This window comes from Sinohyriopsis cumingii, unplaced genomic scaffold (genome assembly GCF_028554795.1).
Source record: "Sinohyriopsis cumingii isolate HCF-2022 unplaced genomic scaffold, ASM2855479v2 utg004469l, whole genome shotgun sequence".
NCBI lineage: Eukaryota > Metazoa > Mollusca > Bivalvia > Unionida > Unionidae > Sinohyriopsis > Sinohyriopsis cumingii.
Genome location: NW_028316760.1, coordinates 1 through 19,676, shown reverse-complemented (window position 1 = coordinate 19,676; position 19,676 = coordinate 1). Strand labels below are relative to the sequence as shown.

At 35.1% G+C, this 19,676-nt stretch overlaps 4 non-coding genes across 4 annotated transcripts; all 4 read left to right on the top strand.

The window, feature by feature from the left end:
• The first annotated feature begins 1,292 nt into the window (after window positions 1–1,292).
• Window positions 1,293–1,365, top strand: Trnaa-agc (transfer RNA alanine (anticodon AGC)). Its single transcript has one exon. It is a non-coding gene; the product is annotated as a tRNA-Ala (tRNA).
• A 5,483-nt stretch (window positions 1,366–6,848) lies between these two features.
• Window positions 6,849–6,921, top strand: Trnaa-agc (transfer RNA alanine (anticodon AGC)). Its single transcript has one exon. It is a non-coding gene; the product is annotated as a tRNA-Ala (tRNA).
• A 5,545-nt stretch (window positions 6,922–12,466) lies between these two features.
• On the top strand, window positions 12,467–12,539 carry Trnaa-agc (transfer RNA alanine (anticodon AGC)). Its single transcript has one exon. It is a non-coding gene; the product is annotated as a tRNA-Ala (tRNA).
• Window positions 12,540–18,071: 5,532 nt separating this feature from the next.
• On the top strand, window positions 18,072–18,144 carry Trnaa-agc (transfer RNA alanine (anticodon AGC)). The gene has a single exon. It is a non-coding gene; the product is annotated as a tRNA-Ala (tRNA).
• Window positions 18,145–19,676: the final 1,532 nt, after the last annotated feature.

Sequence of the window (19,676 nt, the reverse complement as noted above, 5' to 3'; positions counted from 1 at the left end):
AGAATTTAGAAACAGACTATACGCCGGGGAATTTCTTGAGAATCTCGTTCTAGCGGCAAGTTGACAGGTTGGGTAGCAGACGATATTGTACGTATGGGACTTCTTGCAAAATTGGAAACTTGCATTAAGATGCAAAATTTTATAATCTATACATTTTAATCGTTTAAATAATGTGTTTATTTGTAGGGTTCTGAAAGATACTTAGTAAATATGATTTTCTGGGATTCAGGTTTAAGAAGTTCATGGATTGGGTCTTCGTGTTGCGTATTATTGCGCCATGAACGGATCACAAATTATTATCAACATTTTAATAGCCATATTAATTTTAATGTATGTGGTATATATATATATATCTATATCTATCTATGTATATATATATATATATATATATATATATATATATATATATATATATATATATATATATATATATATATATATATATATATATATATATATATATGATCATTGTAACTATGATAACACATGAACTACAGTAGTAGAATGTAAAATTACGAGAATGAAGAAGTGCTACTTTTGATGGGGAGGGGGATATTTCATGGTTTATATTGTTGTTGATGTCTTTTTCATACCAAACAATAGAACATTTATCTTAACAACATGTGGTTTTGATACACGCATGGAACGCATTTTAACATCTTATAATTAAATATGGGGCTTCAAAACAAGTTTTTTTATATATATTCTCCTACGTGTTATATTTATTTGTGTGTCCATTTTTTGCGGACATTGATAGGAACAAACACAACATGATTAAAATTATATATTTGACACTCTGATGTGAAATAATAAAAACTTAAGCCGTCTTTTAAGGATAGTTCCGTAAAGCCAAGCTTCTTTATTTTTCTCTTGGCGATGACACATTTATTATGTTATAAAAAGGAATTCGGCAATTAGCCGAGGTTGTAAAAGTTCACTTAGCATGCTGGGAAGGATACCATACTTCTCCAAATGTTTCTTTTGCATTCTTCTTCTTCATGCTCGCAATTCATATTTTCTATTACCTTTTTCACACGTTGATTTTTGGTAAATGCTGTGTGAATTCATGTCAACATTCCAGTACCTATTCCAGTATTCTCTATGAGGCTAGTATTCGATTATGGAATCCGTCTCCCCCCACCCCCCACCCCCGTCTCTCTTATGAGGATGAGAGCGCGTTTTCTTGTGGAAGTGGGTACGTACTTTTGACGATTATGGTAAACAGCTTGTTTCATTTACACGAATACCGTTGCTGTCTTGGTGATGACACATTTTGTTTGCTTTACTACGTCGGGGAATTAGCTCACATGGTAGAGCGCTCGCTTAGCATGCGAGAGGTACCGGGATCGATACCCGGATTCTCCACAATTTTAACACTTATTTTCTAAATTTTCTGATTTTAACTTACGTTTTGCTTCGCCGATATTTTTCGTGGATCGGGCGGATAATACTATCGTGAACGAAACTACAATGTTGTCCCTAGGGACAAATGATTATTTATGTTACTATGATATGTGGATTCAGTATAGCAGATATATGTCTTTGTCACTACAAAAAATGACGATTAGTACTGACTCTCTCTCTCTCTCTCTCTCTCTCTCTCTCTCCCTCTCTCTCTCTCTCTCTCTCTCTCTCTCTCTCTCTCTCGGTTTGACCTAACTTGTACCATCATTTATAGGTCAAGAGACATCGTTGTATGACAGAAGTGAAAATCACAGCGAAAATCCTCTTCGATCGTCTTTCCATGGATTTTATACCGTATCTTGGTACTATGGTCCAGAAAGTGAGAGAAAGAGAGTGAGAGAGCGCCTTTGGACAATTTCAAATTTAATTACTAATAATCAATTTTTAGAACATTATGATAGGTTGAAGAACTTCTCCAAATATTTCTTTTCCATTCTTCTTCTTCATGCTCGCAATTTATATTTTCTATTAACTTTTTCACACGTTGATTTTTGGTAAATGCTGTGTGAAATCATGTCATCATTCCAGTACATATTCCAGTATTCTCTGTGAGGCTTGTATTCGATTATCTAATCCCTCTATGCCCCCCCCCCTTCTCTCTCTCTCTCTCTCTCTCTCTCTCTCTCTCTCTCTCTCTCTCTCTCTCTTATGAGGATGAGAGCGCGTTTTCTTGTGGAAGTGGGTACGTAGTTTTGAAGATTATAGTAAACAACTTGCTTCGTTTACACGAATATCGTTGCTGTCTTGGTGATGACACATTTTGTTTCTTTTAATACGTCGGGGAATTAGCTCCCATGGTAGAGAGCTCGCTTAGCATGCGAGAGGTACCAGGATCGATACCCGGATTCTCCACATTTTTAAGAATTATTTTCTAAACTTTCTGATTTTATCTTGTACTTGTTGCTTCGCCGATCTTTTTCGTGGAACGGGCGGGTAATACTGTCGTGAACGAAAGTACAATGTTGTCCCTAGGGACAAATGTTTATTTATGTTACTATGATATGTGGGTTCAGTATAGCAGATATATGTCTTTGTCACTACAAAAAATGACGATTGGGACTGACTCTCTCTCTCTCTCTCTCTCTCTCTCTCGGTTTGACCTAACTTCTACCATCATTTATAGGTCAAGAGACATCGTCGTATGACAGAAGTGAAAATCACAGCGAAAAACCTCTTTACTCGCTTTTCATGGATTTTATACAGTACCTTATGGTCCAGAAAGTGAGAGAGAGAGAGAGAGAGTGAGAGAGAGAGAGGGCTCTGGACAGTTTCAAATTTGATTATTAATAATCAATTTTTAGAACATTATAATAGGTTGAAGAACAACATAAATAAAACATTAAACACATTACAGTATGTGTGCCTTGTAACCAAGAAAGTTAGCGTATATTGTTGACAGTCTTTTGCAACTTTGTATCATTGAGTATAAAAACATCGTTGATAAATCCCAAGAAAAGTGTGCACATACCGTTAGGACAAACCATATTTGTGCAGATTACTTGGTCTAAACTCAGGTTCAAGCTTTTCATCTAACCCTAACTCTTTTCTCTCACTCCACATTTTTGCGAATTTTGTCCTTTATTCATCAACCGGGAGGAGGAACCTAAAGCAGAAAGGACTGCGATGGAATTGAATACTGCATTAAATTCATTTAGAAAACTGGAATTCTACTACTTCTATATCGTTATTTTCATACGTCACTATTGATTCATGTGTGGAAATTCATCATTGATCGATAGGGAACACTCAATTTCAAATATCTTTATATACTATGCTGTCGGGCATTTCTGCGCACATGAGGTTTCCGTCTCCAATATTGAAGCAAAACGGATACCCAATTGACCTATCGCCAGTTGTCAATCATTCTGCTCGATTGACCAATCAGCGAGCGCTATTATACACACCTCCAGGCACTGTTTACGTCCGCCATTTTCCTCCGACAAGCTGCTTCTATCGATATGGACTCGGCTATTGTATATATTTACAAATTTCGCAACGGTTCGGAGAAGTCGCCCCACTTCGCCTGGAGAAGTTGCCCCAAGGATCATGTATACTAATTCTGAGATACAGCCACATGGTTAAGACTTTATTTATTGTTGTTTTTCTTCAACTTAATAACTTATTAAATTTATCAAATTTGCAATTTTTCAACTTTTCCATTTGATCAGTTCCACTTGTGTACTTAACGAAAAATAAGTGTTATCTGTCCCTTTTGCTCTGCTCTTCAAATCATTAGATGCATTTTAATAATATTTGTAGAGATAGTGTTATCAACATTTTTTATTACATTTACATCTAAAAATGAAACATGCGTACTAGATGCAGTAAAAGTAAATTTAATCGTCGGGTGAAAATGATTTGGGCGATCAATAATTTTTTTCAGTTCTTCAGTTGAATGCTTCCAGATCATAAATATGTCATCTAAAAATCTGAACCAAAGAGATGGATTAAACTTTTCGTATTGAATAAAATCCTTTTCTAATTCACCCATGAAAGGGAAAAGTATATAGGAGCCATATTAATACCCATTATCTGTATGTAATTCTTATTATTAAATTGAAAATAATTATTTTCCAAGATAAGTTTTTATTATTTTACAAATGTCTTCGCTAGATAGTGTGCTATTATTAGGATTGTTATCAAGAAAATATTTGCACGCTTCAATACCATCTGCATGCGGAATGTTGGTATATAGTGATGTTACATCTAATGATACGAGGATTGAAATTATCAGATAGATGTGGAACAGACTTCGACTTTTTAATGAAAGTAGTTGTATCTTTAATGTATGAAGGAAGTGATTTCGTTAAAGGTTGTAAAACACTATCAACAAATTTTGATAGGTTTTCAGTATATGAACTACAACCTGATATAATGGGTCGTCCGGGATAATTTAAAGGTAAATTATGGTCAGGATTTGTATGAGTTTTGGGTAATATGTAGAATTGAGGTGTACGTATGTTAAGAGGGAAGGTATCAAATTCCTCACATACGGAATTACTATTTTTGAGGTGTACGTATGTTAAGAGGGAAAGTATCAAATTCCTCACATATGGAATTATTATTTTTCGCGATCTCATTAATGCATGTTGAACTTTTTTATTTAATTTCTTATTGAAGTTCAACTTCTTTAACATAATCATCTTGATTCACAATAATAATAGTGTTTGACTTATCATCCTTTTTAATCACTATACTGTCATCATTCATTAGATTATATACAGACTTAATTTTGTCCTTATAAATATTACTATGATATTGCTTTAATTTAGTTAATATCTCTTTTGTGATCGCGTATATATACAAATATAAATATGAATCACGTAAAAGATGACTTAATTCTGTTATAAAAAGGTTATTTGGGTAACAAGTTTTTGGATGACTTCTCCAACCAATTGGGGCGACTTCTCCAACCACTCTGGGGCGACTTCTCCAGATACGTGGGGGCGAGTTCTCCGCATACTGACGTAACTTAGAGAAGTGCAATCGATGGATAAATGCTCTCGCTTTCTGTCGCTGTCTCAGTGTTGTTTCATATGACAAATATTGCTCACCAATATCGTCTGGTATATCTTTTAATGTTATCACGCCCGCCATTTCCACAGAATGTTTGTCGGAGGTTAAGACGTTGTCAAGTCACGTGTTCGGTAGGCGGAGCGATCTACCTTCTGGCGTAAGGTCAATTAGACCGATTGACGACAATAAATTCCGTCAATGCTTACCATTTGAAAAGAAGCTATTGTCACCAGAATATTCTGTTCAAAATAATATTAATTTTTTATACACGGGATACCGCCCCTGTGTTTTCATGGCTCGCGATATGTTGGCCTATTCTGCGTACAGCTTTCAAAAGATATAATGTTTATCCATCGGGCTATAGAAATGAAATAGCATTACTTTGGACTGTTTCTGTCAGCAGTTCAGTCGAGTAACTAAGTCAGGTTTATAGCTAGTTTTCAAAATTCAGCGAAACAATGCCAATAAATGGCAAGAGATCTTAACCAAACTAAACTGATCTTGTAAAAAAACTTTTAGTAAATTACAACATTTTACACAAAAATACAAGCTATTATTTGGAATAGAAACAACAATGAATCGGATGTAATGTGTTTACAACGTCTTGCTTATGGGGAAAAATTACTAAAGAATTTAGAAACAGACTATACGCCGGGGAATTTCTTGAGAATCTCGTTCTAGCGGCAAGTTGACAGGTTGGGTAGCAGACGATATTGTACGTATGGGACTTCTTGCAAAATTGGAAACTTGCATTAAGATGCAAAATTTTATAATCTATACATTTTAATCGTTTAAATAATGTGTTTATTTGTAGGGTTCTGAAAGATACTTAGTAAATATGATTTTCTGGGATTCAGGTTTAAGAAGTTCATGGATTGGGTCTTCGTGTTGCGTATTATTGCGCCATGAACGGATCACAAATTATTATCAACATTTTAATAGCCATATTAATTTTAATGTATGTGGTATATATATATATCTATATCTATATATATATATATATATATATATATATATATATATATATATATATATATATGATCATTGTAACTATGATAACACATGAACTACAGTAGTAGAATGTAAAATTACGAGAATGAAGAAGTGCTACTTTTGATGGGGAGGGGGATATTTCATGGTTTATATTGTTGTTGATGTCTTTTTCATACCAAACAATAGAACATTTATCTTAACAACATGTGGTTTTGATACACGCATGGAACGCATTTTAACATCTTATAATTAAATATGGGGCTTCAAAACAAGTTTTTTTATATATATTCTCCTACGTGTTATATTTATTTGTGTGTCCATTTTTTGCGGACATTGATAGGAACAAACACAACATGATTAAAATTATATATTTGACACTCTGATGTGAAATAATAAAAACTTAAGCCGTCTTTTAAGGATAGTTCCGTAAAGCCAAGCTTCTTTATTTTTCTCTTGGCGATGACACATTTATTATGTTATAAAAAGGAATTCGGCAATTAGCCGAGGTTGTAAAAGTTCACTTAGCATGCTGGGAAGGATACCATACTTCTCCAAATGTTTCTTTTGCATTCTTCTTCTTCATGCTCGCAATTCATATTTTCTATTACCTTTTTCACACGTTGATTTTTGGTAAATGCTGTGTGAATTCATGTCAACATTCCAGTACCTATTCCAGTATTCTCTATGAGGCTAGTATTCGATTATGGAATCCGTCTCCCCCCACCCCCCACCCCCGTCTCTCTTATGAGGATGAGAGCGCGTTTTCTTGTGGAAGTGGGTACGTACTTTTGACGATTATGGTAAACAGCTTGTTTCATTTACACGAATACCGTTGCTGTCTTGGTGATGACACATTTTGTTTGCTTTACTACGTCGGGGAATTAGCTCACATGGTAGAGCGCTCGCTTAGCATGCGAGAGGTACCGGGATCGATACCCGGATTCTCCACAATTTTAACACTTATTTTCTAAATTTTCTGATTTTAACTTACGTTTTGCTTCGCCGATATTTTTCGTGGATCGGGCGGATAATACTATCGTGAACGAAACTACAATGTTGTCCCTAGGGACAAATGATTATTTATGTTACTATGATATGTGGATTCAGTATAGCAGATATATGTCTTTGTCACTACAAAAAATGACGATTAGTACTGACTCTCTCTCTCTCTCTCTCTCTCTCTCTCTCCCTCTCTCTCTCTCTCTCTCTCTCTCTCTCTCTCTCGGTTTGACCTAACTTGTACCATCATTTATAGGTCAAGAGACATCGTTGTATGACAGAAGTGAAAATCACAGCGAAAATCCTCTTCGATCGTCTTTCCATGGATTTTATACCGTATCTTGGTACTATGGTCCAGAAAGTGAGAGAAAGAGAGTGAGAGAGCGCCTTTGGACAATTTCAAATTTAATTACTAATAATCAATTTTTAGAACATTATGATAGGTTGAAGAACTTCTCCAAATATTTCTTTTCCATTCTTCTTCTTCATGCTCGCAATTTATATTTTCTATTAACTTTTTCACACGTTGATTTTTGGTAAATGCTGTGTGAAATCATGTCATCATTCCAGTACATATTCCAGTATTCTCTGTGAGGCTTGTATTCGATTATCTAATCCCTCTATGCCCCCCCCCCTTCTCTCTCTCTCTCTCTCTCTCTCTCTCTCTCTCTCTCTCTCTCTCTCTCTCTCTCTCTCTCTTATGAGGATGAGAGCGCGTTTTCTTGTGGAAGTGGGTACGTAGTTTTGAAGATTATAGTAAACAACTTGCTTCGTTTACACGAATATCGTTGCTGTCTTGGTGATGACACATTTTGTTTCTTTTAATACGTCGGGGAATTAGCTCCCATGGTAGAGAGCTCGCTTAGCATGCGAGAGGTACCAGGATCGATACCCGGATTCTCCACATTTTTAAGAATTATTTTCTAAACTTTCTGATTTTATCTTGTACTTGTTGCTTCGCCGATCTTTTTCGTGGAACGGGCGGGTAATACTGTCGTGAACGAAAGTACAATGTTGTCCCTAGGGACAAATGTTTATTTATGTTACTATGATATGTGGGTTCAGTATAGCAGATATATGTCTTTGTCACTACAAAAAATGACGATTGGGACTGACTCTCTCTCTCTCTCTCTCTCTCTCTCTCGGTTTGACCTAACTTCTACCATCATTTATAGGTCAAGAGACATCGTCGTATGACAGAAGTGAAAATCACAGCGAAAAACCTCTTTACTCGCTTTTCATGGATTTTATACAGTACCTTATGGTCCAGAAAGTGAGAGAGAGAGAGAGAGAGTGAGAGAGAGAGAGGGCTCTGGACAGTTTCAAATTTGATTATTAATAATCAATTTTTAGAACATTATAATAGGTTGAAGAACAACATAAATAAAACATTAAACACATTACAGTATGTGTGCCTTGTAACCAAGAAAGTTAGCGTATATTGTTGACAGTCTTTTGCAACTTTGTATCATTGAGTATAAAAACATCGTTGATAAATCCCAAGAAAAGTGTGCACATACCGTTAGGACAAACCATATTTGTGCAGATTACTTGGTCTAAACTCAGGTTCAAGCTTTTCATCTAACCCTAACTCTTTTCTCTCACTCCACATTTTTGCGAATTTTGTCCTTTATTCATCAACCGGGAGGAGGAACCTAAAGCAGAAAGGACTGCGATGGAATTGAATACTGCATTAAATTCATTTAGAAAACTGGAATTCTACTACTTCTATATCGTTATTTTCATACGTCACTATTGATTCATGTGTGGAAATTCATCATTGATCGATAGGGAACACTCAATTTCAAATATCTTTATATACTATGCTGTCGGGCATTTCTGCGCACATGAGGTTTCCGTCTCCAATATTGAAGCAAAACGGATACCCAATTGACCTATCGCCAGTTGTCAATCATTCTGCTCGATTGACCAATCAGCGAGCGCTATTATACACACCTCCAGGCACTGTTTACGTCCGCCATTTTCCTCCGACAAGCTGCTTCTATCGATATGGACTCGGCTATTGTATATATTTACAAATTTCGCAACGGTTCGGAGAAGTCGCCCCACTTCGCCTGGAGAAGTTGCCCCAAGGATCATGTATACTAATTCTGAGATACAGCCACATGGTTAAGACTTTATTTATTGTTGTTTTTCTTCAACTTAATAACTTATTAAATTTATCAAATTTGCAATTTTTCAACTTTTCCATTTGATCAGTTCCACTTGTGTACTTAACGAAAAATAAGTGTTATCTGTCCCTTTTGCTCTGCTCTTCAAATCATTAGATGCATTTTAATAATATTTGTAGAGATAGTGTTATCAACATTTTTTATTACATTTACATCTAAAAATGAAACATGCGTACTAGATGCAGTAAAAGTAAATTTAATCGTCGGGTGAAAATGATTTGGGCGATCAATAATTTTTTTCAGTTCTTCAGTTGAATGCTTCCAGATCATAAATATGTCATCTAAAAATCTGAACCAAAGAGATGGATTAAACTTTTCGTATTGAATAAAATCCTTTTCTAATTCACCCATGAAAGGGAAAAGTATATAGGAGCCATATTAATACCCATTATCTGTATGTAATTCTTATTATTAAATTGAAAATAATTATTTTCCAAGATAAGTTTTTATTATTTTACAAATGTCTTCGCTAGATAGTGTGCTATTATTAGGATTGTTATCAAGAAAATATTTGCACGCTTCAATACCATCTGCATGCGGAATGTTGGTATATAGTGATGTTACATCTAATGATACGAGGATTGAAATTATCAGATAGATGTGGAACAGACTTCGACTTTTTAATGAAAGTAGTTGTATCTTTAATGTATGAAGGAAGTGATTTCGTTAAAGGTTGTAAAACACTATCAACAAATTTTGATAGGTTTTCAGTATATGAACTACAACCTGATATAATGGGTCGTCCGGGATAATTTAAAGGTAAATTATGGTCAGGATTTGTATGAGTTTTGGGTAATATGTAGAATTGAGGTGTACGTATGTTAAGAGGGAAGGTATCAAATTCCTCACATACGGAATTACTATTTTTGAGGTGTACGTATGTTAAGAGGGAAAGTATCAAATTCCTCACATATGGAATTATTATTTTTCGCGATCTCATTAATGCATGTTGAACTTTTTTATTTAATTTCTTATTGAAGTTCAACTTCTTTAACATAATCATCTTGATTCACAATAATAATAGTGTTTGACTTATCATCCTTTTTAATCACTATACTGTCATCATTCATTAGATTATATACAGACTTAATTTTGTCCTTATAAATATTACTATGATATTGCTTTAATTTAGTTAATATCTCTTTTGTGATCGCGTATATATACAAATATAAATATGAATCACGTAAAAGATGACTTAATTCTGTTATAAAAAGGTTATTTGGGTAACAAGTTTTTGGATGACTTCTCCAACCAATTGGGGCGACTTCTCCAACCACTCTGGGGCGACTTCTCCAGATACGTGGGGGCGAGTTCTCCGCATACTGACGTAACTTAGAGAAGTGCAATCGATGGATAAATGCTCTCGCTTTCTGTCGCTGTCTCAGTGTTGTTTCATATGACAAATATTGCTCACCAATATCGTCTGGTATATCTTTTAATGTTATCACGCCCGCCATTTCCACAGAATGTTTGTCGGAGGTTAAGACGTTGTCAAGTCACGTGTTCGGTAGGCGGAGCGATCTACCTTCTGGCGTAAGGTCAATTAGACCGATTGACGACAATAAATTCCGTCAATGCTTACCATTTGAAAAGAAGCTATTGTCACCAGAATATTCTGTTCAAAATAATATTAATTTTTTATACACGGGATACCGCCCCTGTGTTTTCATGGCTCGCGATATGTTGGCCTATTCTGCGTACAGCTTTCAAAAGATATAATGTTTATCCATCGGGCTATAGAAATGAAATAGCATTACTTTGGACTGTTTCTGTCAGCAGTTCAGTCGAGTAACTAAGTCAGGTTTATAGCTAGTTTTCAAAATTCAGCGAAACAATGCCAATAAATGGCAAGAGATCTTAACCAAACTAAACTGATCTTGTAAAAAAACTTTTAGTAAATTACAACATTTTACACAAAAATACAAGCTATTATTTGGAATAGAAACAACAATGAATCGGATGTAATGTGTTTACAACGTCTTGCTTATGGGGAAAAATTACTAAAGAATTTAGAAACAGACTATACGCCGGGGAATTTCTTGAGAATCTCGTTCTAGCGGCAAGTTGACAGGTTGGGTAGCAGACGATATTGTACGTATGGGACTTCTTGCAAAATTGGAAACTTGCATTAAGATGCAAAATTTTATAATCTATACATTTTAATCGTTTAAATAATGTGTTTATTTGTAGGGTTCTGAAAGATACTTAGTAAATATGATTTTCTGGGATTCAGGTTTAAGAAGTTCATGGATTGGGTCTTCGTGTTGCGTATTATTGCGCCATGAACGGATCACAAATTATTATCAACATTTTAATAGCCATATTAATTTTAATGTATGTGGTATATATATATATCTATATCTATCTATGTATATATATATATATATATATATATATATATATATATATATATATATATATATATATATATATATATATATATATATATATATATATATATATATATATATATGATCATTGTAACTATGATAACACATGAACTACAGTAGTAGAATGTAAAAATTACGAGAATGAAGAAGTGCTACTTTTGATGGGGAGGGGGATATTTCATGGTTTATATTGTTGTTGATGTCTTTTTCATACCAAACAATAGAACATTTATCTTAACAACATGTGGTTTTGATACACGCATGGAACGCATTTTAACATCTTATAATTAAATATGGGGCTTCAAAACAAGTTTTTTTATATATATTCTCCTACGTGTTATATTTATTTGTGTGTCCATTTTTTGCGGACATTGATAGGAACAAACACAACATGATTAAAATTATATATTTGACACTCTGATGTGAAATAATAAAAACTTAAGCCGTCTTTTAAGGATAGTTCCGTAAAGCCAAGCTTCTTTATTTTTCTCTTGGCGATGACACATTTATTATGTTATAAAAAGGAATTCGGCAATTAGCCGAGGTTGTAAAAGTTCACTTAGCATGCTGGGAAGGATACCATACTTCTCCAAATGTTTCTTTTGCATTCTTCTTCTTCATGCTCGCAATTCATATTTTCTATTACCTTTTTCACACGTTGATTTTTGGTAAATGCTGTGTGAATTCATGTCAACATCCAGTACCTATTCCAGTATTCTCTATGAGGCTAGTATTCGATTATGGAATCCGTCTCCCCCCACCCCCCACCCCCGTCTCTCTTATGAGGATGAGAGCGCGTTTTCTTGTGGAAGTGGGTACGTACTTTTGACGATTATGGTAAACAGCTTGTTTCATTTACACGAATACCGTTGCTGTCTTGGTGATGACACATTTTGTTTGCTTTACTACGTCGGGGAATTAGCTCACATGGTAGAGCGCTCGCTTAGCATGCGAGAGGTACCGGGATCGATACCCGGATTCTCCACAATTTTAACACTTATTTTCTAAATTTTCTGATTTTAACTTACGTTTTGCTTCGCCGATATTTTTCGTGGATCGGGCGGATAATACTATCGTGAACGAAACTACAATGTTGTCCCTAGGGGACAAATGATTATTTATGTTACTATGATATGTGGATTCAGTATAGCAGATATATGTCTTTGTCACTACAAAAAATGACGATTAGTACTGACTCTCTCTCTCTCTCTCTCTTCTCTCTCTCTCTCTCTCTCTCTCTCTCTCTCTCTCTCTTCTCTCTCTCTCTCTCTCTCTCGGTTTGACCTAACTTGTACCATCATTTATAGGTCAAGAGACATCGTTGTATGACAGAAGTGAAAATCACAGCGAAAATCCTCTTCGATCGTCTTTCCATGGATTTTATACCGTATCTTGGTACTATGGTCCAGAAAGTGAGAGAAAGAGAGTGAGAGAGCGCCTTTGGACAATTTCAAATTTAATTACTAATAATCAATTTTTAGAACATTATGATAGGTTGAAGAACTTCTCCAAATATTTCTTTTCCATTCTTCTTCTTCATGCTCGCAATTTATATTTTCTATTAACTTTTTCACACGTTGATTTTTGGTAAATGCTGTGTGAAATCATGTCATCATTCCAGTACATATTCCAGTATTCTCTGTGAGGCTTGTATTCGATTATCTAATCCCTCTATGCCCCCCCCTTCTCTCTCTCTCTCTCTCTCTCTCTCTCTCTCTCTCTTCTCTCTCTCTCTCTTATGAGGATGAGAGCGCGTTTTCTTGTGGAAGTGGGTACGTAGTTTTGAAGATTATAGTAAACAACTTGCTTCGTTTACACGAATATCGTTGCTGTCTTGGTGATGACACATTTTGTTTCTTTTAATACGTCGGGGAATTAGCTCCCATGGTAGAGAGCTCGCTTAGCATGCGAGAGGTACCAGGATCGATACCCGGATTCTCCACATTTTTAAGAATTATTTTCTAAACTTTCTGATTTTATCTTGTACTTGTTGCTTCGCCGATCTTTTTCGTGGAACGGGCGGGTAATACTGTCGTGAACGAAAGTACAATGTTGTCCCTAGGGACAAATGTTTATTTATGTTACTATGATATGTGGGTTCAGTATAGCAGATATATGTCTTTGTCACTACAAAAAATGACGATTGGGACTGACTCTCTCTCTCTCTCTCTCTCTCTCTCTCGGTTTGACCTAACTTCTACCATCATTTATAGGTCAAGAGACATCGTCGTATGACAGAAGTGAAAATCACAGCGAAAAACCTCTTTACTCGCTTTTCATGGATTTTATACAGTACCTTATGGTCCAGAAAGTGAGAGAGAGAGAGAGAGAGTGAGAGAGAGAGAGGGCTCTGGACAGTTTCAAATTTGATTATTAATAATCAATTTTTAGAACATTATAATAGGTTGAAGAACAACATAAATAAAACATTAAACACATTACAGTATGTGTGCCTTGTAACCAAGAAAGTTAGCGTATATTGTTGACAGTCTTTTGCAACTTTGTATCATTGAGTATAAAAACATCGTTGATAAATCCCAAGAAAAGTGTGCACATACCGTTAGGACAAACCATATTTGTGCAGATTACTTGGTCTAAACTCAGGTTCAAGCTTTTCATCTAACCCTAACTCTTTTCTCTCACTCCACATTTTTGCGAATTTTGTCCTTTATTCATCAACCGGGAGGAGGAACCTAAAGCAGAAAGGACTGCGATGGAATTGAATACTGCATTAAATTCATTTAGAAAACTGGAATTCTACTACTTCTATATCGTTATTTTCATACGTCACTATTGATTCATGTGTGGAAATTCATCATTGATCGATAGGGAACACTCAATTTCAAATATCTTTATATACTATGCTGTCGGGCATTTCTGCGCACATGAGGTTTCCGTCTCCAATATTGAAGCAAAACGGATACCCAATTGACCTATCGCCAGTTGTCAATCATTCTGCTCGATTGACCAATCAGCGAGCGCTATTATACACACCTCCAGGCACTGTTTACGTCCGCCATTTTCCTCCGACAAGCTGCTTCTATCGATATGGACTCGGCTATTGTATATATTTACAAATTTCGCAACGGTTCGGAGAAGTCGCCCCACTTCGCCTGGAGAAGTTGCCCCAAGGATCATGTATACTAATTCTGAGATACAGCCACATGGTTAAGACTTTATTTATTGTTGTTTTTCTTCAACTTAATAACTTATTAAATTTATCAAATTTGCAATTTTTCAACTTTTCCATTTGATCAGTTCCACTTGTGTACTTAACGAAAAATAAGTGTTATCTGTCCCTTTTGCTCTGCTCTTCAAATCATTAGATGCATTTTAATAATATTTGTAGAGATAGTGTTATCAACATTTTTTATTACATTTACATCTAAAAATGAAACATGCGTACTAGATGCAGTAAAAGTAAATTTAATCGTCGGGTGAAAATGATTTAGGCGATCAATAATTTTTTTCAGTTCTTCAGTTGAATGCTTCCAGATCATAAATATGTCATCTAAAAATCTGAACCAAAGAGATGGATTAAACTTTTCGTATTGAATAAAATCCTTTTCTAATTCACCCATGAAAGGGAAAAGTATATAGGAGCCATATTAATACCCATTATCTGTATGTAATTCTTATTATTAAATTGAAAATAATTATTTTCCAAGATAAGTTTTTATTATTTTACAAATGTCTTCGCTAGATAGTGTGCTATTATTAGGATTGTTATCAAGAAAATATTTGCACGCTTCAATACCATCTGCATGCGGAATGTTGGTATATAGTGATGTTACATCTAATGATACGAGGATTGAAATTATCAGATAGATGTGGAACAGACTTCGACTTTTTAATGAAAGTAGTTGTATCTTTAATGTATGAAGGAAGTGATTTCGTTAAAGGTTGTAAAACACTATCAACAAATTTTGATAGGTTTTCAGTATATGAACTACAACCTGATATAATGGGTCGTCCGGGATAATTTAAAGGTAAATTATGGTCAGGATTTGTATGAGTTTTGGGTAATATGTAGAATTGAGGTGTACGTATGTTAAGAGGGAAGGTATCAAATTCCTCACATACGGAATTACTATTTTTGAGGTGTACGTATGTTAAGAGGGAAAGTATCAAATTCCTCACATATGGAATTATTATTTTTCGCGATCTCATTAATGCATGTTGAACTTTTTTATTTAATTTCTTATTGAAGTTCAACTTCTTTAACATAATCATCTTGATTCACAATAATAATAGTGTTTGACTTATCATCCTTTTTAATCACTATACTGTCATCATTCATTAGATTATATACAGACTTAATTTTGTCCTTATAAATATTACTAAGATATTGCTTTAATTTAGTTAATATCTCTTTTGTGATCGCGTATATATACAAATATAAATATGAATCACGTAAAAGATGACTTAATTCTGTTATAAAAAGGTTATTTGGGTAACAAGTTTTTGGATGACTTCTCCAACCAATTGGGGCGACTTCTCCAACCACTCTGGGGCGACTTCTCCAGATACGTGGGGGCGAGTTCTCCGCATACTGACGTAACTTAGAGAAGTGCAATCGATGGATAAATGCTCTCGCTTTCTGTCGCTGTCTCAGTGTTGTTTCATATGACAAATATTGCTCACCAATATCGTCTGGTATATCTTTTAATGTTATCACGCCCGCCATTTCCACAGAATGTTTGTCGGAGGTTAAGACGTTGTCAAGTCACGTGTTCGGTAGGCGGAGCGATCTACCTTCTGGCGTAAGGTCAATTAGACCGATTGACGACAATAAATTCCGTCAATGCTTACCATTTGAAAAGAAGCTATTGTCACCAGAATATTCTGTTCAAAATAATATTAATTTTTTATACACGGGATACCGCCCCTGTGTTTTCATGGCTCGCGATATGTTGGCCTATTCTGCGTACAGCTTTCAAAAGATATAATGTTTATCCATCGGGCTATAGAAATGAAATAGCATTACTTTGGACTGTTTCTGTCAGCAGTTCAGTCGAGTAACTAAGTCAGGTTTATAGCTAGTTTTCAAAATTCAGCGAAACAATGCCAATAAATGGCAAGAGATCTTAACCAAACTAAACTGATCTTGTAAAAAAACTTTTAGTAAATTACAACATTTTACACAAAAATACAAGCTATTATTTGGAATAGAAACAACAATGAATCGGATGTAATGTGTTTACAACGTCTTGCTTATGGGGAAAAATTACTAAAGAATTTAGAAACAGACTATACGCCGGGGAATTTCTTGAGAATCTCGTTCTAGCGGCAAGTTGACAGGTTGGGTAGCAGACGATATTGTACGTATGGGACTTCTTGCAAAATTGGAAACTTGCATTAAGATGCAAAATTTTATAATCTATACATTTTAATCGTTTAAATAATGTGTTTATTTGTAGGGTTCTGAAAGATACTTAGTAAATATGATTTTCTGGGATTCAGGTTTAAGAAGTTCATGGATTGGGTCTTCGTGTTGCGTATTATTGCGCCATGAACGGATCACAAATTATTATCAACATTTTTAATAGCCATATTAATTTTAATGTATGTGGTATATATATATATCTATATCTATCTATGTATATATATATATATATATATATATATATATATATATATATATATATATATATATATATATATATATATATATATATATATATATATGATCATTGTAACTATGATAACACATGAACTACAGTAGTAGAATGTAAAATTACGAGAATGAAGAAGTGCTACTTTTGATGGGGAGGGGGATATTTCATGGTTTATATTGTTGTTGATGTCTTTTTCATACCAAACAATAGAACATTTATCTTAACAACATGTGGTTTTGATACACGCATGGAACGCATTTTAACATCTTATAATTAAATATGGGGCTTCAAAACAAGTTTTTTTATATATATTCTCCTACGTGTTATATTTATTTGTGTGTCCATTTTTTGCGGACATTGATAGGAACAAACACAACATGATTAAAATTATATATTTGACACTCTGATGTGAAATAATAAAAACTTAAGCCGTCTTTTAAGGATAGTTCCGTAAAGCCAAGCTTCTTTATTTTTCTCTTGGCGATGACACATTTATTATGTTATAAAAAGGAATTCGGCAATTAGCCGAGGTTGTAAAAGTTCACTTAGCATGCTGGGAAGGATACCATACTTCTCCAAATGTTTCTTTTGCATTCTTCTTCTTCATGCTCGCAATTCATATTTTCTATTACCTTTTTCACACGTTGATTTTTGGTAAATGCTGTGTGAATTCATGTCAACATTCCAGTACCTATTCCAGTATTCTCTATGAGGCTAGTATTCGATTATGGAATCCGTCTCCCCCCACCCCCCACCCCCGTCTCTCTTATGAGGATGAGAGCGCGTTTTCTTGTGGAAGTGGGTACGTACTTTTGACGATTATGGTAAACAGCTTGTTTCATTTACACGAATACCGTTGCTGTCTTGGTGATGACACATTTTGTTTGCTTTACTACGTCGGGGAATTAGCTCACATGGTAGAGCGCTCGCTTAGCATGCGAGAGGTACCGGGATCGATACCCGGATTCTCCACAATTTTAACACTTATTTTCTAAATTTTCTGATTTTAACTTACGTTTTGCTTCGCCGATATTTTTCGTGGATCGGGCGGATAATACTATCGTGAACGAAACTACAATGTTGTCCCTAGGGACAAATGATTATTTATGTTACTATGATATGTGGATTCAGTATAGCAGATATATGTCTTTGTCACTACAAAAAATGACGATTAGTACTGACTCTCTCTCTCTCTCTCTCTCTCTCTCTCTCTCTCTCTCCCTCTCTCTCTCTCTCTCTCTCTCTCTCTCTCTCTCTCGGTTTGACCTAACTTGTACCATCATTTATAGGTCAAGAGACATCGTTGTATGACAGAAGTGAAAATCACAGCGAAAATCCTCTTCGATCGTCTTTCCATGGATTTTATACCGTATCTTGGTACTATGGTCCAGAAAGTGAGAGAAAGAGAGTGAGAGAGCGCCTTTGGACAATTTCAAATTTAATTACTAATAATCAATTTTTAGAACATTATGATAGGTTGAAGAACTTCTCCAAATATTTCTTTTCCATTCTTCTTCTTCATGCTCGCAATTTATATTTTCTATTAACTTTTTCACACGTTGATTTTTGGTAAATGCTGTGTGAAATCATGTCATCATTCCAGTACATATTCCAGTATTCTCTGTGAGGCTTGTATTCGATTATCTAATCCCTCTATGCCCCCCCCCCCTTCTCTCTCTCTCTCTCTCTCTCTCTCTCTCTCTCTCTCTCTCTCTCTCTTATGAGGATGAGAGCGCGTTTTCTTGTGGAAGTGGGTACGTAGTTTTGAAGATTATAGTAAACAACTTGCTTCGTTTACACGAATATCGTTGCTGTCTTGGTGATGACACATTTTGTTTCTTTTAATACGTCGGGGAATTAGCTCCCATGGTAGAGAGCTCGCTTAGCATGCGAGAGGTACCAGGATCGATACCCGGATTCTCCACATTTTTAAGAATTATTTTCTAAACTTTCTGATTTTATCTTGTACTTGTTGCTTCGCCGATCTTTTTCGTGGAACGGGCGGGTAATACTGTCGTGAACGAAAGTACAATGTTGTCCCTAGGGACAAATGTTTATTTATGTTACTATGATATGTGGGTTCAGTATAGCAGATATATGTCTTTGTCACTACAAAAAATGACGATTGGGACTGACTCTCTCTCTCTCTCTCTCTCTCTCTCTCGGTTTGACCTAACTTCTACCATCATTTATAGGTCAAGAGACATCGTCGTATGACAGAAGTGAAAATCACAGCGAAAAACCTCTTTACTCGCTTTTCATGGATTTTATACAGTACCTTATGGTCCAGAAAGTGAGAGAGAGAGAGAGAGAGTGAGAGAGAGAGAGGGCTCTGGACAGTTTCAAATTTGATTATTAATAATCAATTTTTAGAACATTATAATAGGTTGAAGAACAACATAAATAAAACATTAAAACACATTACAGTATGTGTGCCTTGTAACCAAGAAAGTTAGCGTATATTGTTGACAGTCTTTTGCAACTTTGTATCATTGAGTATAAAA